General features: G+C 45.2%; 1 protein-coding gene and 1 pseudogene across 3 annotated transcripts in view; both read right to left on the bottom strand.

Annotated features, from left to right (window-relative positions):
* Positions 1–27,420, bottom strand: part of grm8a (glutamate receptor, metabotropic 8a) — a gene marked incomplete at both ends in the record, with an annotated part of 1,167,224 nt that overhangs the window by 1,032,526 nt on the left and 107,278 nt on the right. The gene's annotated exons all lie outside the window — the stretch shown is intronic.
* LOC310791072 (adiponectin receptor protein 2 pseudogene) lies at positions 1,515–7,163 on the bottom strand (annotated as a pseudogene). Its single transcript has 2 exons — positions 7,100–7,163; positions 1,515–2,845 (listed from the first exon to the last, which is right to left on the bottom strand). The product of its transcript is annotated as an adiponectin receptor protein 2 pseudogene (transcript).

The raw sequence follows: 27,420 nt of genomic DNA, 5'->3' as shown, positions 1-27,420 counted from the left end.
TCATTGTGGTGTATTCCTGGGCCTGAATTTGCCCTTGTTTGAAAAGGTGGGTTTGAAGTTGATTTTTGAATGAAGGGAGTGAGTCTGAGTTTAGGATGTGTGGAATTCCAGAGGGTAACCCCAAGGTGCGGTGCTTGCTCCTGATGATGGGGGTCAGGAGGTTGGCATGGAGGTGGCGATGGAGTGGGGGAGTGGCGATGGAGAAGGTCTGTCTGTCAGGTATGATGGGGCGTCTTGAAGTGGATTCGGTGCTGTACTGGGAGCCAGTGAAGGTGTTGAAGGATGTGTGTGATGCATTCTCTGGAGCAAGAGTGGGTGCAGCAACCGGGCAGCTGAGTTCTGTAGTTTTTGGAGGACAGTGGAAGGGAGGCCATACTGTATAGGATGTTGTTACAGTATAGTCTAGTCTGGAGATTATGAAGGTGGATGAGTGTTTCAGTAGCAAGCTGGGGATGAGAGGGTGGGCCAAAGTCGTGCAATATTACGGAGATGCAAAAATGACATTTTGGTGATGTTGAAGGAGAGGGTGGATCCAGATTGACGGCTGTGTGTTGATGTGTGACTCTCACTTAATGTCACAGCTCCCATTTAAGGCCACATCACAGTAGAAGTCAGATTTTTTTCAAATGGTGGAAATCTCTGGGGCGGACTGCAAGCGGACTTTCTCTGTGAACTTTCCCAGTGAAATGTGGGTTTAGAAAGGAAATGACGCAGTGATTTTTCACATCACTAGGACATGTTTACTGTTCAGCATGCAGAAATCCAAAGAAGTTCAGCGAGCCAGCCAACCTCCAGCTTTACCTGCCCTCGGGATCTGCTGTCACCACAAGCAATTAAGCTTTTTTTCCACCCGCTCCCAAAGTCGATACTTGCAAATGGGCCAAATTACTTGTTTGAAAGTATGACTGAATGAAATCACCTCAGTGTAATTTGCCATGTTTGTTTATGCATTGTAGACATTTTGGGCAAAATGTAAAGTGCTGTTACTGTGGATCCCCAGAGTGATCAACGTTGCTGGTCGAGTATTTATGAATCCCCTGAGAGGTACAGTATGTGAGCCAAAAGTGAAAATGGTCTTAGAAAAAAGCTTTCTGTGGAGCACAGAAACCCGGGACCAGCTCAGCTCAAGGTAGGGAGGGGCTGTGGCCTCGGCTCACTTCACTCTCCCTTCAGCTCATGGCAGGGAGGGGATTTTGCCTCCGGGAGAGCGAGTATACTGAGTTGAAGCAAGCGCCAAAGTGGTTGCTTTTCTCACAGGGCTAATACAGCAATTAACTTGATATAGGGGGCGAGTCGAGTCAGACGATGACTTGCGACTCCCGAGTCACTGAAATGAGTCACGAGTTTCGAACGATTCGTTCATGACTCGCCCATCTCAAGCGTCCTAGGTTTGACGCACAGAGACACACACAAGCCACTTCGGTCTTCGCTTGAGGCAGAGCGGCTGTTCTTCCATGTCTAAGTCTGTGTGTTGTGTGTACTGTAATTCTGTGTATATTTGAATCAGTGTCTCCTTAGTCCTCTGCGCAGCCCCCTCCGGCCATGGCGCGAAACTCCTGCAGATTGGAGACGCTGTGGAAATGAATGAAAGCTGCAGCCACAACCAGGATGTGGAACAACTGGTGGGAATGGAACCAGATGTCACACTTGCCGGGGAAGAACCTCTCAGGGATGCGCAGGGTGTACAGACAGGCCCCGGCGATGTAGAGTGCGCCCATGAGCACCAGCCAGCCAACCTGACCCATGGTGGTCGCTCGAATCTTGTCGCTCTGGTCGTCGCTGATGACGAAGTGCAGCATGGGCACCACACCGCTCAAACCCAAAGCTACAAATACACCAGCTCTGACTCTTCTGTACTGTGGCATGCAGAAGAACTCACACTGGGAGACGAAGATGGCTGCCAGTCCCATTACACACACCACTATCAGGTAGATGACGCAGGGCTGAGGGGAGCAGTAGAAGGCGTAGTAGAGCCAGGGGACGAACGAGCCCATGATCAGGAAGGCTATCCCGCTGTAGTCCAGCTTGGAAAAGACTCTGGCCATGCCCTCAGAGTGGCAGTAGAGAGTGTGGAAGAGCCAGGAGAAGCAGAGGCAGAGGACGGCTCCCAGGAAAAACATCCCAATCACAAGCTTCTCCTGAATTGGAGCCACGAACGACATGTTTGGCCGAAACATGAACATCAGCCCCAGACACAGGAAGAAGACACAGCCTAGCAGGTGTGTCCAGATGTTTCCCGTCTCGGTGTGGATTTTGAAGATGCTCTTGAAGCAGGCACGGAATGACGGCATCGGAGGCCTGTGGCCATGAAGCAGGTATTCGTTGTCTTTCAGCCAATCAGGGAGCATATCGTGGGGGAAGACGGTCCACCGGCCGTCCCACATCTTGTGTACAAACTCTTCCATCCTCTCCATGGCAGTGGGAGATGGCTCCCCCTCATCCTGCGCTCCTTCTCTCCCTCCTCCATCCTCTTCAGTTTTTCCTCTCCCTATCTCATCGCACTCTGGGGTGTTCCCTTTGTGTGTGGGGCACTCTGTGCCGAGGTGACTGGTTGAAGAAACGTTGGTGTCTGTAGGTGTCCTATCTGAGGTCCGTTCTATGAGATTTGAAGTTCTGTGTCGCAGCACGAAGGCTGAGCCCTCGGCGCCACTCACCTCTCCTTTGTCCAGCTTGAAACACGACCGTACGCCACCAAAAACTGGACTGGACTCAGCTGGGCTACCCAGAAACCTCAGCAGATGTTGAGACTCAAGCTGATCGGACTGGACTAAAACTTGCAGAAGTTGAGCCTTGTCCAGACACCAAAAGTGGAGTCTGCCCTTCAGGTGCTGTGTTGTAGTGTTACCTGTGATGCCATCAGTGATGTCAATTGAGCAATTGTGATGTCATTGTTGTGATGTCATCAGTGATGTCACTTATCCTTCCGGCTGAGGCTTTATAAGTGGTGGGGGTATAAGTAGGGAGAAGAGGACAAGTGGCGCATCATCTCCAGAGTCTCCACCCTAGGAATCTTGTGCGCTATTACAAATCAAGAATGTGTGCAGCAATCACAGCAATAGCAGAAGATAGAGCAAACAGAAAACAATCTTAATCTAAAATTATATATAATGGGGTCCATGTAAATGACCATGCATGTCCAGGTAAGTCCAGTAAGTCCTTTAAGACTTAAGACTTAAGTCTTAAGTGATATATAATGGGGGGGTGGTGGGGGCAGGATAGTGTCCGTGGGATAATGTCCATGTAAAATGTTATGTAAATGTCCATGTATCTTATCTTGTTGGGTTGATGTTAGCTTGCTATTTTATTTACCTTGCATGCTAGCTAACACTATAGCTACTAACTGTCAGTCAGCTCCGTGCGCTGTGTCTGTGCGCATTGGAAGCGCTCTGGGCATTCATATTTTTGATATCCAAAGCTATGAGTCTGTGGACTATGGCGCCTTACAAAACAAAATACTGACCTACGCTTGGGAGTGTCTGCAGTGCACCTGTGTGTGTGTCTGTGTGAGTGTGTGTGTGTGTGTGTGTGTGTGTGTGTGTGTGTGTGTGTGTGTGTGTGTGTGTGTGTGTGTGTGTGTGTGTGCGAGCGAGCGTGTGCACGCACGCATGTTCATGTGTAGTCATTAGTGTGACCCTTTATGAACTCCCATAGAGAAATGTGCACTAAAAGAGGGACAATGTTACAAAACAAAATCTTGCCTACTGTATGTGTTTGTGGTCATTATTGTGCTGAGATGGTCCTGAGAGGTTGTGCGGGGCCGTGCGGTTGAAACTCCACCTACAGAATAATGACATGACCTATTGATCTAGTGCGGATTGCAGCAGGTTACTGACTTCTGCAGGGAGAGAGAGAGAGAGAGAGAGAGAGAGAGAGAGAGAGAGAGAGAGAGAGAGAGGGGAGGGGGAAAGAGACAGCCGGAGAAGTTGTGTGTATGTGTGTGTGTGTGTGTGTGTGTGTGTGTGTGTGTGTGTGTGTGTGTGTGTGTGTGTGTGTGTGTGTGTGTGTGTGCATGTTCCACTGAGCAATTTCACATCTAAAAGATGTTTATAAAACGTCTATTCAACATCTATTTGTCTGTAGACGTCTAGTCTAGACTAAGGCTATTGAAGGTTTAAAAGTGAAAGTTTAATAGACGTCTAGTGGTAGCCTATAGACGTCATTTCAACGTCTATTAGAAGTTTTTTAGACATTGAATAAACATCTATGTAAAAATAAAATAATGCCAGAACCTGGATTTGAACGCAGGTCACCAGCATGGCAGCGTAATACCTTAACCACTGAAATGTTCACTGAAATACAATGGCACCTTGAACTGATACATCATGTTCAAAACATTATGTGTTCATTGAGAGTAGGCTTAGTTGTAACTTTTACCCGCCGCTCCTGCACATGACAGCACAGGCTAAATGATGAGACACAAATATACATTAGGGCCTGTGTAAAGGTATGGCATGAACGTGTTTTTATTGATTGAAAAAATTGGTGTCAAGTACAGTCTTTGTGGAGTGGGCATCACAGTGTGACCATCAATCACAACAATTTCACAACCAAATAAAGTGTCCAGTATTGACACAGAGTGACACATCTGAGCTGGGAAGTCTCCAAGATGAGAATGGCCCTGGACGCTCAGGCAGGCGTAAATGAGAACCTGGGGGCGACTACAGCGGCCATGGATCGCTGGCTGATGGAAATAGAAATGCATCGTGGATCCTCTGGCCCTGCCCACGGGGCTGGTGATGCGTTTCAGGAGAGAGATGAGCTGCAGACAGACAGCAGCTCTTGATCGTCAGCTACGGGGAGTACTGTCGTTATGAAAGGCGCGTAACCCCAAGAAGCCTGCGCTCGCATCAAGACCGAAGACGTATGGCATTGTTGGAACCAGTGGGGAACATACAAGCTGTAAAGACTAAGCTGGTGAGTGTGTTCGCAACAAAATTCTTGCTCGACCTAGACTCAGAGACGCTAGCAAGTTATCTGAAAGACAAACTCTCTAGAGATGTAACCTGTCAAAACACTGACCAAACCTGGTACAGCTCCTTCAAAGCATCATCGAATGCAAAGAGGTATAGGCGAGCTGTATGAGCCGCTGCTATGGCCAGAAGGGACCTATGTACGCCGTTTCTTCGAGGCACACAAGTCCAGGGCTGTTGCAGGGGCTGGGAGTAAAACACCACTTGACACGAAGGTGCATAAGCTGTGCCTGGGGCTCTCACTGCACGCTAGTCAATCATGTTGATCTATGAGAGTTGTGTCTTATAACTCGCGGGGTCTACGCCTCGGTCAGGGCGCTGGAGCGAATGTGCAGCGCGTTGTTATAGAAAACAGTCGGCACGTGTGGGAACACCCACAAAATGTGATACGGCTGGCGCGCGAGTGGGGTAAAACCGCCCATATATCTCAATGGGCTGACTCACCAAAGGAAGGTGCTGCGGCTCTACACTACAGGTTTGGGGATTCTAGAGCAGAACACAAGACTTCTGTTCAGATGTGCGTTTACTGTGATGGTCAAATCCCCGATTGTGTCTGCCTGGGCTGGGCTAGCAGCTAAATTCTAACTTTGCTGAATCATAGAACGGGGGATTTACCCCACCCTGACCACGCCCCCAGCCAGGCTGATCCAGCTAACCCAGCGTCTATGACGAGACATCGCCTCAACCTATTAACAAGCTCTTAGAGAACGCTGATGTCTTGTGTGTACAGGAGACTTTCTTAGCGACACAAGACCTGGCCAAACTTAACTCTGTACACGACGATTTCCACGGGCAGGGGAATCTACAACAGTACTGATCCCAGGAGGTGTGGCCATTCTTTGGCATAAGAAATTTGACTCAGTGATAAGTGTGATTAGGCTTGACGTGGACTGGTGCATATAGGCATTAAAGTTGTGCATGATAAAAGTGTCTTTATAATTTTGAATATTTATACGCCTTACGAATGTTACAAAAATGAGGATGAATATCTTAATAGGCTTGCTTTTATAAGTTCTTATATAAAAGAAAATGAGTACACATCTATATTTGTACTGAGAGATATGAATGCTGACATGCCAGATATTAACTCACTATTTGGCCAGCACCTATTACAATTCTGCGAAGACAGCAAGGTTATCCTGTCCACCAAGGTGCTGCTGCCAGCAGATAGCTACACATATGTGAGTGAAGCTTGGCACTCAACATCCTGGCTGGACCACTGTATAGCCACAGCTGATGCTCATGATAGCATTGAGAAGGTTGAGATCTTGTATGGTCTTACTACTTCGGATCACATTCCTGTCTCTATGTCCATTAATGTCAAGGGTCTACCAGAGCTGGACAGTAATGATAACCATGAACAAAGTGTGACATTGGATTGGTCTAAGTTCACTGAAGATGACTTGCAATGCTATAAGGCACTGTCTGATATGTACTTATGTAACATCGATATACCTGTTGATGCTATTATTTGTGGAAATATTAATTGTAAGGATGCAAGCCATAATACCTGTGTACATTATATGACAAAATTGTAAGCTGTTTAAGTAATGGAAGTGAACCATTCAGAGAAAAAAGAAGGGTTCAACATCATAACCTGAGACCTGGATGGAGAGATTATGTTGCTGAATTCCATGTAGAGGCCAGAGAGGCTTTTAAAAGGTGGGTTTTAGCAGCAGGGAAACCTAGGCACGGCCCAGAATGTGAATACAAGAAGCAGGTAAATGCTAGATTTAAATATGCAGTACGCTATATTAAAAAAAATGAGCAGGCCATGACGGCTAATTCTATGGCCAAAAAGCTACAACGGAATAATGTATTCGAGTTCTGGAAGGAAGTGAAGGTGGTTAACAATAGTAAGATGCCACTGCCTTCTTGTATTGATGGCACTACTGGGTCTGACAGTATCGCAGAGCTGTGGAAGAAACATTATGTGAGTAATGAGTATCTTTAACTGTGTTAAGAGTGATGTTTTTAATATTGGTGAGATTTTGCACAGTGATGGTGTAACTATCAGACCTGAGGAAGTGTGCTCTGCCATTGAGACTGAAAATTGAACAAAGCTTGTGGCCAGGATTATATAACGGCAGAACACCTCAAGTATGCTAGTCATAGAATCTCAGTGCTACTTGCCATGTGCTTCTCTGGTTTGATGATGCCTGGAATATTGCCTGGCTCCATGATATCTGTCATGTTGGTGCCGGTAGTCAAAAACAAAACAGGTAAATTAACTAGCATAGAAAATTATAGACCTATTGCACTGGGAAGCAAGGTACTAGAAGGTATCATCATGGATAGGCTCAAAGAATACATATCTGCTGACAATCAGTTTTGCTTTAAGAATAAACATGGCACTGATTTATGCACATATGCACTTAAGGAAATTGTCAGTAACTACAGAAGATGTAACACCACAATATTTATGTGTTTCTTTGATGCATCAAAGGCTTTTGATCATAATGTATCAACCACAGTAAACTGTTTTTAAAGCTACAGGAGTTAGGTGTCCCCTCATACCTAATAAGGATCCTACAGTTCTGGTATTCTCACCAATCCATGCACGCTAGTTGGGGAAAGAGTTTGCCCACACCTTTTCCAGTGTCCAATGGGGTGCGCCAGGGTGGAATTCTGTTCCCGGTGCTCTTCAATTTATATATGGATGGTTTGACCAAAGAGTGAAGTCAATGTAACACTGGCTGTATGGCAGGGGATAGCCTTTTTAATCACTTGATTTATGCTGATGATCTAGTTATACTGTCTGCATGCAGTGCCGGCCTACAGCAGCTTCTCAGAGTATGCTCTAGGTATGGCATGATGTATGACATCAAATTCAATTCTAAAAAGAGTGTTGTTATGATCACTAGAACCACGAGGATAAGAAGCTCACCTTCCCCTCATTTTTATTGGCTGGTGAGGTGCTTGACGTAGTGGGGAAGGTTAAATACCTGGGTCATATAAAAAGGGATGATCTCTATGATGATGATGATGTGCAGGGACAGTGTGGCAAGCTGTATGGCCAAGCCAACATGCTGGCACGCAAATTCCATATGTGTACTGACGATGTAAAAATGTCACTTTTTAGAACCTTCTGTACTCCTCTGTATATACAGCCCACCTGTGGTGTAGCTATAGCAATGCGAGAATGAAAAAACTTCAGGTGGCATACAACGATGCATTCCGTATACTGCTCAAACTCCCCAGGTGGAATAGTGCAAGTGAAATGTTTGTGTCTAGGAATGTACCCACTTTTTATGCTGGTCTGAGAAATTTTATGTTTAAATATATGGGCAGACTGACAGTGTCTAGCAATCAGATTATAATGGCTCTTGCTGACATAACTAAGAGTGATACGAGGTATACATCATGCTTCTGGAAACACTGGCGCCAAAGTTTGTATATCTTTTAATTTATATTTCTTAATCCTTTTTACGGTTCTCCTCAACGTCGCATTGTTGGGGCAAGAGCATGTGTGTTTCTTATGCACTTCTAAATGTTTCCTGTATTGCCTATGTCTCTTTATGGACCCACTTGTGTCTGAAATAAAGTTGATTAATTGATATGTCTATTGATCAGTGGGGGCATGCTTCCAGTGTCTGAAAACCCACAACATCTAATTCTAGACCCAAAATTCTGCTCATCTATAAAGTGACAAATATGAATCATGTCAAATATCTCAGTAATGCCCACCGTCTGAGCAGTTATCTTCCTTCGAGATAAGAACAAACATCGGCCGGAATCCTGTACAGCACTGTGTGTGTGTTTAATACCATAAAGATGTGGAGATGATGCATCATGCATCAAAAACATTCTACACTGCTTCTCCTTGTGAATAACCCTTTATAGGTTTGCTGATTCGATGCTGATTACTAAACCGAAATATTCCTCCGCTCGTTTGAGTGGGGCGTCGCGTTTCATCCGTGCTGCTGCTGCAATCCCTGTCGCTTGTTGTCCTTTGAACGGGAGGATGTCGGAGTACAAACGGCCGGCGGACTCCGATCGATAAGTGTGTTGTCTCAGCTAATTGAAGCTGACACTCATAACTGGGAGAGCCGGCGGTGCTGCTGATACTGTTAGTGATGAAAAGGCCAACAACAACAGCGTCCTAATATACTCACTCATGTAGGTAAAGAGAAGACGAGGAGAGTTAGAGAAGGATTTTAAAACTTGGAGACAATTGAGATGTGGATTGTGCAAAAATGGGCTGCAGCTCAATATCAGGATGTCCTGATATTTTTGTACATCCAGTGTATATAATACTTTTTTTATATGAGGGTGGACAAACGTTATTGATTGATAGAGAGACAGAGGGAGCAAAGATAGATTCAGTGGACGGTGACAGGAAAGGCTAGATAAAAGAGATGCATATGACTGGAGGAACAGAGAGGGAAGATAAACAGATGTGTCTGTGGAGAGTTAGGCTAAGCCAGCGGCCAGCACACAGTGTGATGATAGAGTACAAAATAACACCTCCTGTCCCCCGCATGCCCGTGAGCGTGTGTGTGTGTGTGTGTGTGTGTGTGTGTGTGTGTGTGTGCGCGTGTATTGTTCTGTTCCATCATCTGTCTTTTTCTTTGGTGTCTCTTCCTCTTCTCCTCTCCTCCCCCTCACGCCGCCCCCTCCTTGCCCCAAGCGCCCGGGGTCACTTTCTCTCCGTCTGTGTGCTGACACTTTCTCCTCCAATGTCTTTTTTTAAATGCGTCAAACAGAAACACCGTGTAACATTTGACACGCAGGTAAACGACAAGATGGCAGTTCAGCAGTAGATTCCCCACCAATCAACATAAGGGTCGCAGGTTCGAGCCCCCGTATTACCTCCGGCTTGGTCGGGCGTCCATACAGGCACAATTGGCCGTGTCTGCAGGTGGGATTAAGGGTATGACTAAGGGTCACTGCACTAGTGCCTCCTCTGGTCGGCCGAGGCACATGTTCGTGGAGGGGGGGGGGGGGGGGGGGATCTGGGGGGAATAGTGTGATCCTCCCTCCCTCGTTGCAGGTCTGAGTGTTCGACTGCTAGTTCGGTGAGTTTTGGTTGTCGAGTGATCAGCCTAATACCACCGTAATCTGTGGATTCTCAGCTTTCATTTGACAGCTTGTTGGACTCCAACTGGTGCTGGAAAAAACATCTAAAAAAACAAAGAAAATAAAAACAATGAACAAGTTGTTATGGTACTGTTCTAATGCAGATATAATGGGCAACATTATTGATCAAAATAATTGATCAGGAAAATGAGTCATGAGAGCTAATGCGGGGGGGGGCTGAACAGCAGGAGGGTAAGAAAATGCCACGACAATTACAAGCCACACACAACCCAAGCCCAAAGCCCTCCCTTTAATGGCGCAAACACACTGGAAACGGAAGCGGTACCACATGTCAATTCAGCTGGAGCAGGAGCCTGCCATTCATTCACACCAGAAACGTTCAGTTTTGCTCCACACCGGTCACAACTTGTACTGACTTCATGTCTGGCTGCTCACGGCTTGCGTCAAAAATAGACCAAATGCTGAAACTATCACTGCAGGCCGCAAGATGCCCGTGCCGCGGCTGGCGTGACCGCTTTACTCTGTTAACAAGGACGCCAAACTGAAACAGCCTGCGCTTCCAGCTGCCGGTGTAAGTACGGATTCTACTCGGCTTACAGAATCTGCTCGCCCTACCGGAAGTGCTTCGGCTCGGAGTCCACAACGCGGTCTAACCCATATGGGTCTAACTCTAACCCAAACCCTAAACCTAACGCCTAACCCTGATTCATATTTTAATGTCTAGCATGTCTGATATCATCAGTATTTGAGCGTTAGCTTGTTAGCTCATCTAAAGCTGTCGGCAATTTTGCACACGTTAATCCCACCCCGTGCCCGACGTACAGCCAATCAAATGCCTACCCGAACAGATATTGAAGCCGAGCAATTTATGCACCGACACCTGCGGTGTAAGTACTTCATAAAAGTTTCCCTAAGGCCTTGGCCACACTGATCCGTCAGAAAATGGACAGAACGGATAGACGGATAGATTTATGTCCGTTGCATGTACAAGTAACCTACTTGTACAGCAGGTGGCGGTAAGCACCTTGAAGGTGTCAGCGACCCGCCTATAAACCGAGAGAAGAAGAAAGCTGGCGTCAGCTAGCTGTTAGCTCTGTGCGCTACGTTACTTATGTGGCAATAAAATGCCACCGAATGACCAGATTAGATGGTGAAATCAGACGGTGACACTGACTATCACGTTGTACAACAGCGTGATGGTGTACACAGCATTAATTATAGCCTCCTTCACCGCCTCGGCCGACATCTTCTTTGAAAAGTTTAAACAAATCTCGGAACGCCTCCTCTCGAGACCTCGACTCTGATTGGCTAAACGGACAGTGACTATCCGACCATCCGACCATCCGATACGTCCATCCAGAAAAAGTTCATCCCTCTTCAACTTTCTGTCCATCAAAACGTATGCAAATTTTCTGGATACGTACGCTTCTGAATGCTCCACGGACAGTCGGACAGCTTTCATTGAAAATGAATGGAAGTGAACAGAGAAATGAACGCACACGGACAGACACCACGGATCAGTGTGGCCAAGGCCTAATACACTTGTGTGCTTGCACGGGTGTGGCAACACATTGTAAGCAGAAACGGTAGGCCAACAAATGTAACATACTAAAATAAGTACTTCCAGCATCAGACATAAGTTTGCAGAGTAGTTCACCAATGCTGATGGTGTTTCAGTGAGCATTGATGGGATGGGTGATAAAGTATGAGGTGATACATCATATTTTTAGCCCCAGACAGCTGTAGGGATTGCAACGTCAGTGGGTCTCTTCAGCACCTTGGCTCATGTGGGTGAAAGTGCACCGCAGAGAGCCACACTGCACACACTCAGCTGGGAGAGCAGAGATAGATTCCCGGGCTGTTAGACTCGTGTTTAATTTGGTGTGAAGTCTGAAATGTAATTTCTTGACTTCAAGTCTGGGAAATAGACAAGCCATGACCTAATGCATACTCATGTGATGTCTTTCAATTGGAACCAAAGAGATGTGAGTTTCAGCATCTCACAGCACATCATTTGATGCTTGCACACTTGATCATTGTGTTGTTAGACCCTTGGACATTATGTGCTTAATGTATTAAGGAGGTTTTAAGTGCTCACACAGCACCTCTGTTCACTTGGCCTCTCACGTTCACTTTCCCTCCAACCTTTTCCTCTCTCTAGTCATTTTCTCTCATGCATCCATTCATCCTATCCCACTCTCCCAATATCTCCCTCTTATGCACAAGCCCCCTCCCTCTCTCTCTCTCTCCTCCACCAGCGCTTCTATCCGCCCATCATTCATCTCTCACAGAGGACAACCACTGATGCTGCTGCCACGCACAAAAACACATTTTCTGTCATACTGCCATGTCAGTGAAATTTAGGAGCTGTGTATGTGTGTGTGTGTGTGTGTGTGTGTGTGTCTGCTTCAAGGGTACTTTCATCATCAAATTCCATTTCCTTTGCAGACAAACACTTCTGCCGGCAGGCTGGCAGTCATGAGGGAATGAAAGAATGAGTGTGTGTGTGTGTGTGTGTGTGTGTGTGTGTGTGTGTGTGTGTGTGTGTGTGTGTGTGTGTGTGTGTGTGTGTGTGTGTGTGTGTGTGTGTGTGTGTTGGCTGCTCATGGTAGGCATTAGGATTCATGGCTCTTGTTTTTCTTTTCTTTTTATTTGTTTGTTTTCCCCTCCTAGCTGAGAAGAGGGGTATTGGAGACGATCATTATTGGATTTCTCTCTTATTTAAAACCACTAGCAAGTGGTTTTACATGACTGGAACACACACACACACACACACACACACACATGCGCGCGCGCGCGCGCGCGCATGCAAATACACACTCCCATTTGCACAATAAACCGTATAAATATATGGACGTAGCTACTGCTGATGTTTTTCGAGGTTGGGATTTTCACCGTCGCCATTTTGGTTATTTGGAGACAGAAGTGATGTCAATTTGAAGGAGAAGAAAATTTTGCGAGCTGCGCGATCACTGGACAGGCGGCCTATCAATCATGCCCTAAAACAGCATTGTTTTATCATCTATTCTACTCTAAATGGGACCATAATTTAGAAAATGAACATCATGCTGTATTGAAGAAGACCATAAACTCATTAGGAAAGTGTTTACTGAGGTCATAAATGAATTTTCAATGACCCAAAGATGCTGACAACATGAGTACAACAGAAAACAAGATAACAACGAGCAACGGGCAACAGATATCTAACAATTAACAAGATAACAATAAGATAACAATGATATCAATCAGGGATATATGGAAACAGAAGGGAGGGAGTGAGTGTGTGGGAGGGACAGGAGCCGGACAGAAGAGAGGGGGGGGGGGGAAGGGGGGGGGGGGGGTGGCAGGTTGGAGGAGGTGGTTCAGGCTGGGGGAGGGAGTTCCAAAGTCGGGGTGCTGCTCTAGAGAATGCTCAATCTCCAAAGCTCTTAAGTTTGGATGGGGGAATGTGAGGGGAACATTGGATGAGGATCGGAGGGTTCGGTTAGGGCGATGGGGAAGAAGGAGGTCAGTCAGGCTTGGAGGGCTTTGAAAGTGAGGAGGAGTAGTTTGAAATGAATGCATTATTTTATGGGGAGCCAGTGGAGAGAGTGGAGAACAGGAGTGATGTGATCGCGAGACCGGGTGTTTGTGAGCAGGCGGGCGGCTGAATTCTGAACCATCTGGAGTCTATGGAGGGAGCGGGAGGTGATGCCAGTGAGGAGGGAGTTGCAATAGTCCAAACGCGAAGAGATGAAGGTGTGGATGAGCAGCAGGGGGGGGGGAGAGGCAGTGTCTGATTTTAGCAATATTGCAGAGATGGAAGTATGAAGTCTTGATGATGGAGCTGACATGGGGATCAAATGAGAGGGTGGGGTCCAGGGTGAAGCGAAGGTTGCGAGCTAGGGGGAAGGGGGTGATGGTTGTGTCGTCAATGGTGAGTGTGATGGGTCCGGTTTTGCTGAGTGTGGATTTGGTGCCGATGAGAGTTCTGTCTTGTCACTGTTAAGTTTGAGGAAGTTGTGGGTCATCCAGGTTTTTATTGCGGATATGCAGGTTTCGATGTGGGTGAGGGGTGGGTTCTGAATGGATTTTGTGCTGATGTAGATCTGGGTGTCGTCGGCGTAACAATGGAAGTCCAGGTTGAATTTGCGGATGATGTAACCAAGGGGGAGTATGTAACAGATGAAGAGCAGGGGGCCAAGGACAGAGCCTTGGGGGACCCCCTGCGTGACAGAGGAGAAGGTGGAGGTGTGACTGGAGAGGGAGATGAACTGTTGTCTGGCAGTGAGGTAGGAGGTGAGCCATGAAGTGAGAAGTACAGCCATTTTCCCATTCACTTCCACGTAATCTGACTTCTTCTGCAGCCAGTAGAGTCACCCCCTGCTGGCCATTTGAAAGAGTGCAGGTTTAAGTCACTAGCCCATTACAAATGCAATAATAATATTGCTAAAATAATTACAATGTGGTGGAAGCATATCATTTGTGGCAACACATCTTAGTGGCAACCGCATTGCAGTACAATAAGTGAACTCACCCCCCCCTGCCCCCCCCCCCACACACACACACATCACAGAACATGTTGATTTCTGCAGGCATGAAATCTGTTGTTTTCAAGCTGTGTCCGGCTCTGTTGATTTAGTCTGTTGTTTGTGTCAATGTTTGCACCTCCCACAGCTTAGGGGACATCTCTGTGGTGTGTGTGTGTGTGTGTGTGTGTGTGTGTGTGTGTGTGTGTGTGTGTGTGTGTGTGTGTGTGTGTGTGTGTGTGTGTGTGTGTGCCCTACATGTACATGTTAGGGGACAACCCTGTGGTGAATAACTGACTGGTCACTGAGCTGGCAAAGGCTGGCTATTCCCCTGGCACACTGCTCTGTGTGTGTGTGTGTGTGTGTGTGTGTGTGTGTGTGTGTGTGTGTGTGTGTGTGTGTGTGTGTGTGTGTGTGTGTGTGTGTGTGTGTGTGTGTGTGTGTGTGTGTGTGTGTGTGTTGCAGGTGTATGGCCATGTCACACAGGAAGCACAGAGAAGACACAGGGGGACACTGGAGAGAGCAGACAGTTGGCACACACACAAACATACACACACACACACACACACACACTCTCTCTCTCTCTCTCTCTCTCTCTCTCTCTCTCTCTCTCTCTCTCTCTCTCATGCATGCCAATGATCTGACCAAGGATTTGACCAAGTTCTTTCAATAACAATAAAGATAAAGCATAGAATTCTTTGTGATAATTGGCCTGCCAGGAGACTGAGGCTGTCAATCTTCCTCTGTAATCCAATTAGATTTTCAGTGCTTCATTATTTTAATATTAGATTTTTATCTAGGCAGACCTCCGCAGATCACGCATGAGGTCCACGCAGGCACCGAGGCATTCATGGTCAGAGCTGCAGCCAAGTGATCATCATGTTACATTGTACAGTGATCATTGTGACAGCAGTGTTTGTGCGCAGGCGTGCGTGTTTTGAGGCGCTCTCTCCATAGCGTGCCAAAGTCTCGCCAATGAAGAAATGAATTTGCCATTCATTTCCATACGATTCTTAAACTTTGCGTGCGTGTGTGTGTGAATGTGTGTGTGCATGTGCATGTGTGCGTGTGTGCATGTGTGTGTGCATTACCGGCTTGTGCGTGTTTCGAGCCGCTCTCTCCATAGCGTGCCAAATGTGCATTACCAACTTTGAAACGCTATCGTCCTCGGGACGAGAACTTACTCTCTCTACCCCTGTGCGTCAGCGATCTGTGCAGCCCGAGGAGCTGGGGGCGGGGCCACACCCCCTTCCTTGTCGCCTGGAGCCAGTCTCCCCAAATCTCGGTGCGCACAAAACCCAGTGCACATCAATCTCACCACACACACATCGCCCCACACACATCACCACACACACATCGCCCCACACACATCTCACCACACACACATCGCCCCACACACACATCACCACACACACATCGCCCCACACACATCTCACCACACACACATCGCCCCACACACACATCACCACACACACATCGCCCCACACACATCTCACCACACACACATCGCCCCACACACATCTCACCACACACACATCGCCCCACACACATCTCACCACACACACATCGCCCCACACACATCTCACCACACACACATCTCACCACACACACATTGCCCCACACACATCACCACACACACATCGCCCCACACACATCTCACCACACACACATCTCACCACACACACATTGCCCCACACACATCACCACACACACATCGCCCCACACACATCTCACCACACACACATCTCACCACACACACATTGCCCCACACACATCACCACACACACATCGCCCCACACACATCTCACCACACACACATCACCCCACACACATCTCACCACACACATCACCACACACACATCGCCCCACACACATCTCACCACACACACATCGCCCCACACACATCACCACACACACATCACCACACACACATCGCCCCACACACATCTCACCACACACACATCACCACACACACATCGCCCCACACACATCTCACCACACACACATCACCACACACACATCGCCCCACACACATCTCGCCACGAACACACAAAAGTCACTTATAGAAGCGTCTGCACCGCTTAAAAAATAGTGAGAAAGGATCTGTGTGTTAGAAAGGTAGAAGATTGGAGAGAGGAGGGAGAAGAAACACTGGCACGTATTCGTTTGGGCAAAACAATGTGAAGTGGGAAATGAAAACCAAAGACTTTCATGGATACCTAGAGAGATCATAGAGGAAAGGCTGGCACCACTAGCCTGGCACAGAGTTGTTGCACAGTTGCCAGCGATAGGCCTGTAGCAAATGCCTCTAATTGCATATTTGATCAAAAAAAATCATATAAAGTCAGAAAAAAATGAATCAAGCCCTTCACAGAACTGGTAGAGGGGAGGGAAAGAGAAATGACTGGCAGTCATATATTGGCAGAGGAGAGCCGGCACGCAGTTGGCAGTGGTGTGCCTGTGCCCAACGCTTCTAATTGTTTATTTGATCAAGCAAAATAATATATGAAAATACAACAACTTTCATAGAGAGCCAGAAGGACGTACAGGCGAGCAAAAGAAAGGATTGGCACTGAAAAGCTGGCACACAGACGTGAATAGTGCATGAAACAAACACACCTAATTGCGTTGTTTATAAACAAATCAAAATGAAAAGTGAAAATGATTAATTTTCTATAGGCATCTAGAGAGACTTTATAGAAGTGGCAGGCACAGTGGTGGAAGCAGCTATGTTGTCTATGGCCATGCTTAAATGCCTTTAATTGTATATCAAAATAACAGAATGAAGTGATGAACTGTCATATTTAGGGATGCTGCAGCGATAGGAAAGGAGAAATGGCAGTCTTACATTCACACAGAGCAGTCGACTGTTTTCTTTTATTTGATGTAAAGTAATTTAATAAAGGGAGAAAATGAAGTTATGAGAGTCTTCCCCCGCAGAGAGCTAGCACCGAGTAAGGCAAATAAAGGAGTGACTGAATGCCATGTAACTTTTCTAAAGTGAAACTCAAACAGTTACAATTTTCAATCCTGGCGGCAATGGGAAAGGAAATGGAAGCTTTGGGACTTTGCTTTAGGCATTCAAGTGCTGGCATTGAACCAAAGGCAATCTTTAATTAATTTAAAGTAAAACAACAAATATGAAAACACGGTAATAACTGCTACATGCTATGTAGCTGGCTAGAAAGTTTGCCACTTAAAGGTTGGCACTGAATCAACATCAAGGTTGCGGTGGGTGTCCATGGGCATGCAAATTATCTAAACTAGAGTCCGACCGATATATTATCGGCCAATAACTGATATATCGGTATTGGCTGATATGTTGGCAGGGCAGGGTGACATGGAAGTGAGTGGGAAAAGGAGCAAATATTGATGGTTAAGACTGAATAATGACATCACAACTAAACGGTCTAATCCTAATAGTGATGCGCGGATGTCCCGGGGCGGATCATAAACATAAACATTCTGATTAATAGCGGATGGGTTGCCGGTAGGGATGCATGGTATACCGGTACCAGAATAGAACCGCGATATCCTTCTATTAAAAACGGTACGATACCACATTAATTTAGTACCGATACTTAAAGAAATGTCATGGTTGCGTCAGTGTGCGAACGTGGTATATGTAGCGGAGGAGACCGCAGCTCCGCAGCTGCTCTCTGACTGTCTGTGTGTGAGCCTCAGCCTGCAGAGTTCGCCCCTCCCCTCTCTCTCTCTGGTCACACAGCTCAAATTTCACTCCTCAGCAGCCCTGATCCACGGAGTGTACAAGCAGTCTTGCAAGCCGTCTTGTAGAGAAAGCAGATGCACGAAGCGAAATATGGAAGTATTTTCCTTACGTTGCCGACAGCGAAGGCAAGCCCGTGGACACACACATCAAAGCCAGTCTGTAAAAAGTGCTTCAACGCGACGCAGGTGAACGGATTCAACATCGAACAGGCTATTTCTCTCCGACAGGCATCCTGACTTGTTTCAGTTCAAAGACTGGTTAGCGAATGTGAAGGATACATACATGCCCTCTTAAGTCAAACGAGTGTGATTTATTGTGTGACAAGCGAACTTGTTTCACCATCGGAGTTTTGACGAGGCAATTAAGGCAATGGGTATGCGCTGCCTAGTAGGTTACGAGCACAGACAGAATGAACAGTCACGACGGTGGATATAACGTAACTATCAAAGAGATCATAAACTCAATGAATAATGTAATGCTTGCAAAACCACACTACAGTCAGTTTGTACAGTACAGAAAAGAGCAATACGAATAGTGAATAACGTTGGATTCTACGATCACACCAATTTATTATTTATAAAGTCAAAAACATTAAAATTCATGGACTTGGTGGATCAAAAAACAGCTTTGATTGTGTATAAAGCCAGAAAGGGAGTGCTCCCGTCCAACATACAAATAATGTTTAAAGAAAGAGAGGGGGGTTATGCCCTCAGAGGCGAACAAAATTGGAAACTACCCCTCTGTAACACAGCTATGAAAAGCAGGTGCATATCTGTCTGTGGTGTGAAGTTGTGGAATGCTTTGCCGGAAGAATTAAAAAACAGTAAGAATGTGTTGATCTTTAAAAAAAGGTATAAAGACATGATGATGGATAATTACAGACTGGTTCCTAGGTAAATGAATGATGTAAAAAAAATATATATATATATATATATTTATATATAAGAGATAAGAAAAAAAAGAAAAAGAAAAAAATATATATATATATAATAATAATAATAATAATAATAATAATAATAATAATAATAATAATAAAACAATGATTAAAAAATGTATGAATATGCATGTATGGATTGTGTTGTTTGTTTTGTTATTTGCTACTCATTGGTTTTTGATTGTTGTATTATTTATGTACTTTTATTTTTGTTTCTTGTATTAGGATATTTTTCCTTGAAATCCTTTGTTTATTTGATGGCAAGTAAGGACAATGTCCAAAATGTCTGAGGAATGATCATGATGACTTTCTTATTTTAATTGTAAGAAAAGGGGGGGCTTTACATAAGTGTTTGCTTCTGCCCCTAACCTTTGGGTTGTGACCTAAGTGTATGCTTGGTGGTGGTGACCAATACATTTTTTCATTCATTCATTCATTCATTCATTCATTCAAAAAAGCCCCAATACCACCATGGACCTGACTCAAATATGTCCTAAATAATTAAATCAAGGCCATAGAGTGTCATTAAAGCCCTTACATGGCATGCAGCAATCTGATGTCCCCCATACTAATATTTACAATAATCCAACCGTTAATGTTACAGTAATTCATTGTCAAAAACACACCTACATGTGTTACACCACACAATAAACCACTGCCACATAGCCTATATTTAAATAGCCTATTTATTGTGCATGCAAATAATAAACATCAATGACATTAACTCTAAATCTGGCACTTAATGTTGATGAAGCTCAAGCCCAGGATGATTAGCCCACATACAGCACTGAGCACACTACAGTTGATGTGCACTAAAGCAGAACACAAAATGAAATGAATCAATACACCTTGGCAGAGTTCTGCACTCTACTGAGCACATTTCTCCTTTTCTATTTAGTCAAATTTAAAATTTAGTCAATTGGATTTAAAAATGACAATGATATCAAACTGAAAAATTTAATATGTTATGATTATTATTACATTCCACAATTTTTCATGATGTTTTAAGTTTTTGCCGTGGTATCGTTTCAGTATTGGTATCGAGATACTTAGGCAGGTATCAGTATCAAACTCATAATTTTGGTATCGTGACATCCCTAGTTGCCGGCGGGTGAAATTATGTATTATTATTGAGGAAAAGTAATATTAATTACATTCTCTAGCCTATGAACATATTTTAGGCTTCATTTTTCGTCAGGAACGTTATTAGCTGACTATGTTGGGATCAAGCAGGACCCCAAAGGACCAAGGCAGCAAGCCAAGCGCAAACGGCAATGGGATGCCCTGCATTCTTGGTCCATATAAGGTAAATTATGTCACCAGAACGTCTCCAACCTGCACCATGCCCTTTAATATTCCTCTAAATCTGGCTTCAAACGGCCAAAAATCTTCGCCTGCGACCTTTGGTCTACAACTCCTGCTGCTACAACTCCATCCTAGGATAAAAAACACTGCAGTCCTGGAAGGTGTGCTGCTTTATTTCAAAGTAAAATCCCATTTTAAAATGACTCTCTGTAATCTCTATGCTGAGGAGCTGGTGGTGGGAACACAGGCTGGCAGGTTGACACTGAACTGGCATTAAGATGGCAGAGGGTCTTGTTTGTGGGCATGTAGGGATATCTGGAAACCACATGCATATTTGATGGCAAGTAATAAAATATGAATGTGAGAAAGTGAGAGTACATCCTAGAAAGCTGGAGCGGGTACAAGAAGCCAAAAAATCTGCTTCACCCTTATTTAACCTGGGCAGGTTCAATGAGAAAAGTGATGACATCACAAGGGATCGCTGTGAGACTCACACTACAACACGCACGCACGCGCACACACACACACACACACACACACACACACACACACACACACACACACACACACACACACACACACACACACACACACACACATATCTGGGAAATGCTTACTACAAAGACAGTTTGCTCCATTAACCAGCTGCACTGGAGCATTTTCAGTGAACAGCGGCTGTTGAGTGGGGGTCAAGCGCTTCTTGTTCGCTTCTCCTCGCCAAGTTCTGCTGCTGTGAAGGCAAACAAGAAAGCCTGGCCAGTTGGAAAGTTGTTATCCCACAGTTGGCAGGGATGTATGAGTGTGTACATCTGTATTCCCTTCTGCTTCACATGGCACTTCTGGCAGCAATGGAGGTTGATAGCAGAAGCATTTTCAGCGACACTATCTAAAACCTCAACAGTAAACATGATTGTGGTGAATTGACGACCAAGCACTTACAGGGAGAAATCCATCACAGAAAGAAATACAAATTTCTCAGCCAACAGCAAACTCAATAAACCACAATACAATGTAGCCTCAAGCAGGGTTTCTGCTGTCCTGTAATTGCAGGACAGTGTCCTGGAAAATTGATCAAAGTCCTGCAAATTAAAATCTGCAGGACACCGTGTCCTGTAAATGATCTCCCGACGCAATTAATGAATGGGCTGCACACACATTCACAGTCAGACAGACATCCTTCAATTAAATAAATGAATATTATTCATGTTTTAATAACTGTGTAGTAGGCTAGGATGGTGAATGAAACAACAAACCTAACCCAAGCCAGAACCCTTTAACCAAGTCTTTTTAGAACCCTACCCCTAACCAAGTCTTTTTAGAACCCTACCCCTAACCAAGTCTTTTTAGAACCCTACCCCTAACCAAGTCTTTTTAGAACACTACCCCTGACCAAGTCATTTTAGAACCATACCCCTAACCAAGTCTTTTTAGAACCCTACCCTTAACCAAGTATTTTTAGAACCCTACCCCTAAAGTCTTTTTAGGGGGATAAACAGAACCCTTACAGTCTCATAAAGGGGGTGTCTGGTGGTGTTGAAAAATGATGAGAAAGGATACCCAGGGCGTTAAACAGTTGACAACGGCGTTAGTCACGCCCAATGCACTGTTTATTGATGCCGATTGGCCAACAGTTTCGGTGCCTCGGCGCTCATTGGACAAGTGGTTCTTTGGACTGAGGAAATGGCTGTTGCATGATGTCACGATGCCAGACCAGAAGCAGCCAAAACTCAACTGGGTGGAGGTGCAGATTGAACGTCTGGACCCAGGCAAGAGGAACCCTGCCAACATGATCTCACTGCAAAGATATGAAACTCACACTGGTTCTCACAAGGATGGCAAACACACACTGACCTGCAGTAGCAGCAGCGGTACACAAAGAAAGATACACTATCTCTCTCAAACACATACACGCACACACACACACGCACGCACGCACGCACGCACGCACGCACGCACACACGACCAGGATTTCAGACTATTCCTTGTTTTCTTGCCAGGGACAAACAGTAAGTAGATGATAAACCTCTTTTTAACCCCCCCCCCCTCTCTCTCTCTATCTTTCTCTCGACCTGCTCCACCATCCCCTCACCTTGAGTTGTTCAATAAACATTTAATCTCTGTCACAGTTCAAATTCTTGTATAACCTGTGTGTGTGTGTGTGTGTGTGTGTGTGTGTGTGTGTGTGTGTGTGTGTGTGTGTGTGTGTGTGTGTGTATGTGTGCATGCGTGCGTGCGTGTCTGTTGGTGTGTGTGTGTGTGTGTGTATGCGTGCATGCGTGCGTGCCTGTGTGTCTGTTGGTGTGTGTGTGTGTGTGTGTGTGTGTGTGTGTGTGTGTGTGTGTGTGTGCGTGCGTGTGTGCGTGCAAGTATGTGTGCGTGAATAGACTTTGATGAGCCAATGCTTGACTATACAGAAACAGTAGTCACTTTCACACAGAGATCCCGTAATATTGCTGTTCAGAAGGCTCGCAACGCCGGCAGCCTTGCCACAGAAATAGTTTTCACACAGAACTACATAAGCAGTAAGCTGTGGCGATTCACTTATCTCCCGATTCGATACTATCACGATTCTTGGGTGCCGATTCGATTTATATTGCGATTCTTAAGTATTGCGATTCTACGATTATTGCGATTCGATATTACGATTTATTGCGATTTTTGTTTATTTTTTTCTTTTCTTTTTTCAGTTTGTTTGCTTTTTTACACTAGATTAGAACATGGGAAAAGTTGAATCATACACTAGAGACTGTATATTATATATCATGAGTAGGGCTGGGCGATATAGTTAAAAACAGGGGCGGACTGGGATCATAATTCAGGCCGGGCATTAGATACCAAGCAGGCCAGGCCGATATGGGCCAACGCGTGTGAAATTTGGGCCGTTTGAAGCCAGATTTGGGCCGTTTGAAGTCCAATTTTACAATGAGATGCACCCACTTTAACCCTGAAGTGTAATTATTACTTCAGACTAACTAATAAAGTAATAAAACCACTAGTAAACCAGTAGGCGGCGCCTGGCCTGCTGTTCAGTGAGTGGCCTGACTGCAAGCACCCAAAAAAAAAAAAAAAAAAATTGCGATTATCGATTCTGGAATAAAAGATCGATCCAAAAAATCGTGACATTAAAAATCGCGATACTTAGGTGAATCGATTTTTCCCCCCACCCCTAATAAGCAGTAAGCTGCCATATTTGCGCTCTGGAGTGTGCTTTCAGACAGCATCCACACCTCCCGGATTGAAATGAGGCGTGAACCACCATGAGTTTATTATAACTAATCAAAGTCCGACAAATAAAAATGATGCTGGTCACCAAGTCCGGTGAAGATAATCCCATCTCAGCACAGTTTGAGTTGTAGCCTATTAAAATAGGCTCAATTTCCACCCAGCTCCTCCTAATAGTATCCTAAATGAATATTTTCATGCGTAGGTTATAGTGTAGGCTACTGTATGAAGAACAAATTCATTCAAACAACCAAACATGGCCGATGTACGCCAGCAGCTCTCAACAGTGCAGCTGGTCGTTAAGAAGATCAAAGGACAAAAGACAAGATGAGAGCTCACCTAAATATGCCAACAACACAGAAAGTGTTCTCCACAAGGCAGCATGGTAACACAAGGCTTTCAATATTCATCTGATCAACTTTATGGAGAGAGGCACCATCATCATGATGAAGCCAATTATTCCCATAAAGTAGCCTAATTAGCCTAAGTCCCACATTTCGCCCACATTTCAAACAGCTCTGCTTAACGTTATCCTCGTCGTCGGGGGGATAGTAGGCTATAAATGCACATGAATACTATAACGTTAGTTGTTTTTCCTAAGGGAACGCACAACAGGCTAGACAGACTGCAGTTCTGGAGCTGGTTTCTCCAAACATTGGGATTTTTTTGAGGAGAGACTGAAGAACAGAGGGAATTATCCTCAGACCGACTCGCCACAGACAGATGCACGCTAAGAAAGGTCCTCTGAAGCTTATTATTATATCCATTAATTTTGCCTACTAATGTCAACATCGTTTGACCATAAATAGCCTACTTACTCATAAACTGTAGGCACGGAGCATTGCTCGTGGCGCCCCTGTTGCAGTCATGATTGTATAGGCTGCTCTTTTACGTTCACTTATGCCTCTCTTGCTGTTAGAGATGAAACGATATGAAAATTTCATATCACGATTATAGTGACCAAAACTATCACGGTTATCAGTATTATCACGGTATTGTTAACACATTCACTGCCAACAGTTTTTCCAATACTGTAGGTAGCTTCTGCCAAGGTTTTTTTTGAGGATTCTGGCTCATCTTTCAAGAGCCGAGGATTATTTTCTGCTAGGACTTTGTGAACACAAAATATCTCAAAAGAACTAATAGAATATGTGCTTTCTCTGTCTAAAAGAGTTAGTTTTTATCATGTTCTGTTATGTAGGCATTAGCAGTTGAATACAGCATGGTTTCAGCGTCTGAGAAGGAAAGCTGAGAAAAATGCATTTTTGTGAAATTCGATAGAACAGGCAGAACAGTCACTTTAACCATTTATTTTTGGCATCAGTGAGACATCAGACATCTAAACAATATAGTTCTGAACAGTAATTTCCTCCATAACAGCACCCCCACCCCCCTCTCCTTCAAACTCCTCCCTCCGTGGGTGTGTCTCTGGTGGCTTTGCAGCGTTTGTCACAGGCGAGTCTCTGCTGCCTGTCTGTGCTGCCTGGCTGCTGGCGGCCGCTCGTCGGGCGAGTCTGGATGGGGCTCGTTCGTTTCTGGGTTTTCGGTTGTGAGCTGGGATGAAGCTGCGTGCGATTCTGGGCTTTCTGCTGGTGTTTCAAAGTGTGTTGCACCCAGAGTCTATTTTTGGAATCCCCCACCGTTGTGCGCCAGCGCGAAAGCGTTTTCGCCAAACCATTTTCATGAGAATGGCTTCCTCATGCTTTTTCCTGGTGTTTTTGCTCGGCTTCCTCTAGTCTGGAGAGCACTGTCGCCACTTAGTGGGTCGGTAAAATAGGTTATACACATTCAATAGCTCCCATATTTTTATAGGAGATGTAAAAGGGTTTGATCCACGTCCCACCGTCAAATTTTTTTTTTTTTTTTTGACGAGTTAACTCGTCCACGGCAGTCAACCGTTGTTGTTTTTTTGACGAGTTAACTCGTCGACGGCAGTGAACGTGTTAATATGTGCTGAAAATGTTCAAAAAGTACTAATACACTCACAGAAATAATTTCACCAAGTTTTATATTGAAACACTCACTGAGGATTGATACACTCACTGAAATCATTTCTCCAAGGCAACGCAGAAAGTGTTCTTCACAAGGCAGCATGGTAACACAAGGCTTTCAATATTCAATTAGTCTGCATCTGGGAGGCGGTTGCCAACTTTGGTTGATGATGGACAGTATTTACCGTGTTTTTCAAAGCGTACGGTTATCGTAAGGCAGTGGTTCTAAAAAAAATTCACATGAGGGACCCCTAAACTCACAAAGATTAGACCACGGAACCCCATTTGATAGGATTTTGTCCCACGTTCTTATTATGATAATAAGATTGATGCTTTTAAAAGTTTTATTACAGAAAGTGTATAAAACCCATGACCAATTATAGTCAAACGCCCATTCTGGCCTATTCTGGCACTGCGCCACGCCTCTTCAGCGTAAAGCGCATTTCGGGTCGTAAAAACATGACGGTATCCTCCCGAGTCAGCGGTAGGCAGACGTAAAGCGTGTTTTTTTTGCGTTTAAGGCCAGTTTAGTGCCTAAGGCCAGGGGGAGAATAGAGCCCATTGTGTTACTTATGAATGGAATTATAGCTAAAATAAAGGACCCCCCTTTTGGCTGGGGACCCCCTGGAACCCCCTCAGGACCCCTGGGTGTCCCCGGACCCCCATTTGAGAACCACTGTCGCAAGGAATTTGATCACGGTTATCGTAATGAATTTGATCACAGTTATCGTTAAAACCGGTTATCGTTTCATCCCTACTTGCTGTGTGAGGTGGTTTCCGCTGTAGTTTTTTTAATGAATAAGCTGAGCTTCGATCCGGGTAGCCTTTTAGACAGACGTTGATTCGGGGCTCTGACTACAGTACCTCCACTGACTATAGTACCTCCACTGACTACAGTACCTCCACTGACTACAGTACCTCCACTGACTACAGTACCTCTACTGACTACAGTACCTCCACTGGCTATGACTACAGTACTTCCACTGGCTATGACTACAGTACCTCCACTGACTACAGTACCTCCACTGACTACAGTACCTCCACTGACTACAGTACCTCCACTGACTACAGTACCTCTACTGACTACAGTACCTCCACTGCCTATGACTACAGTACCTCCACTGGCTATGACTACAGTACCTCCACTGACTACAGTACCTCCACTGACTACAGTACCTCTACTGACTACAGTACCTCCACTGACTACAGTACCTCCACTGACTACAGTACTTCCAATGACTACAGTACCTCCACTGACTACAGTACCTCCAATGACTACACGACCTCCACTGACTATAGTACCTCCACTGACTACAGTACCTCCAATGACTACACTACCTCCACTGACTATAGTACCTCCACTGACTACAGTACCTCCACTGACTACAGTACCTACTGCTGTAATGGCAGCCTCCTGTGTCGTGGTGTGGGTTGTCTTTGCTGGTAATCCTGTACATGTTACAACAAATGTGTATGTATTGTATAATTTTGAAGCGTGCCTTTATTACTTTTCAAACTAGTAATAATGTGAATCATTCTGAGTGTATTTCATTTAAATACATTGTCCAATGCTGGCGCTGTTCAATGGCGACACGGTCTTGCTCTCCGACTCTGAGAGCGAACCAAGCAGAATTTTGCTCGTGATACTTGTACCATGAAGTGACAATAAAGTTGATCTCATCTCATCTCATCTCACGTCCAATGACTACAGTACCTCCAA

The sequence above is a fragment of the Poromitra crassiceps genome, assembly GCF_964638095.1.
Source record: "Poromitra crassiceps genome assembly, chromosome: 2".
Lineage (NCBI taxonomy): Eukaryota > Metazoa > Chordata > Actinopteri > Beryciformes > Melamphaidae > Poromitra > Poromitra crassiceps.
This window is presented reverse-complemented; position numbering and strand designations above follow the sequence as displayed.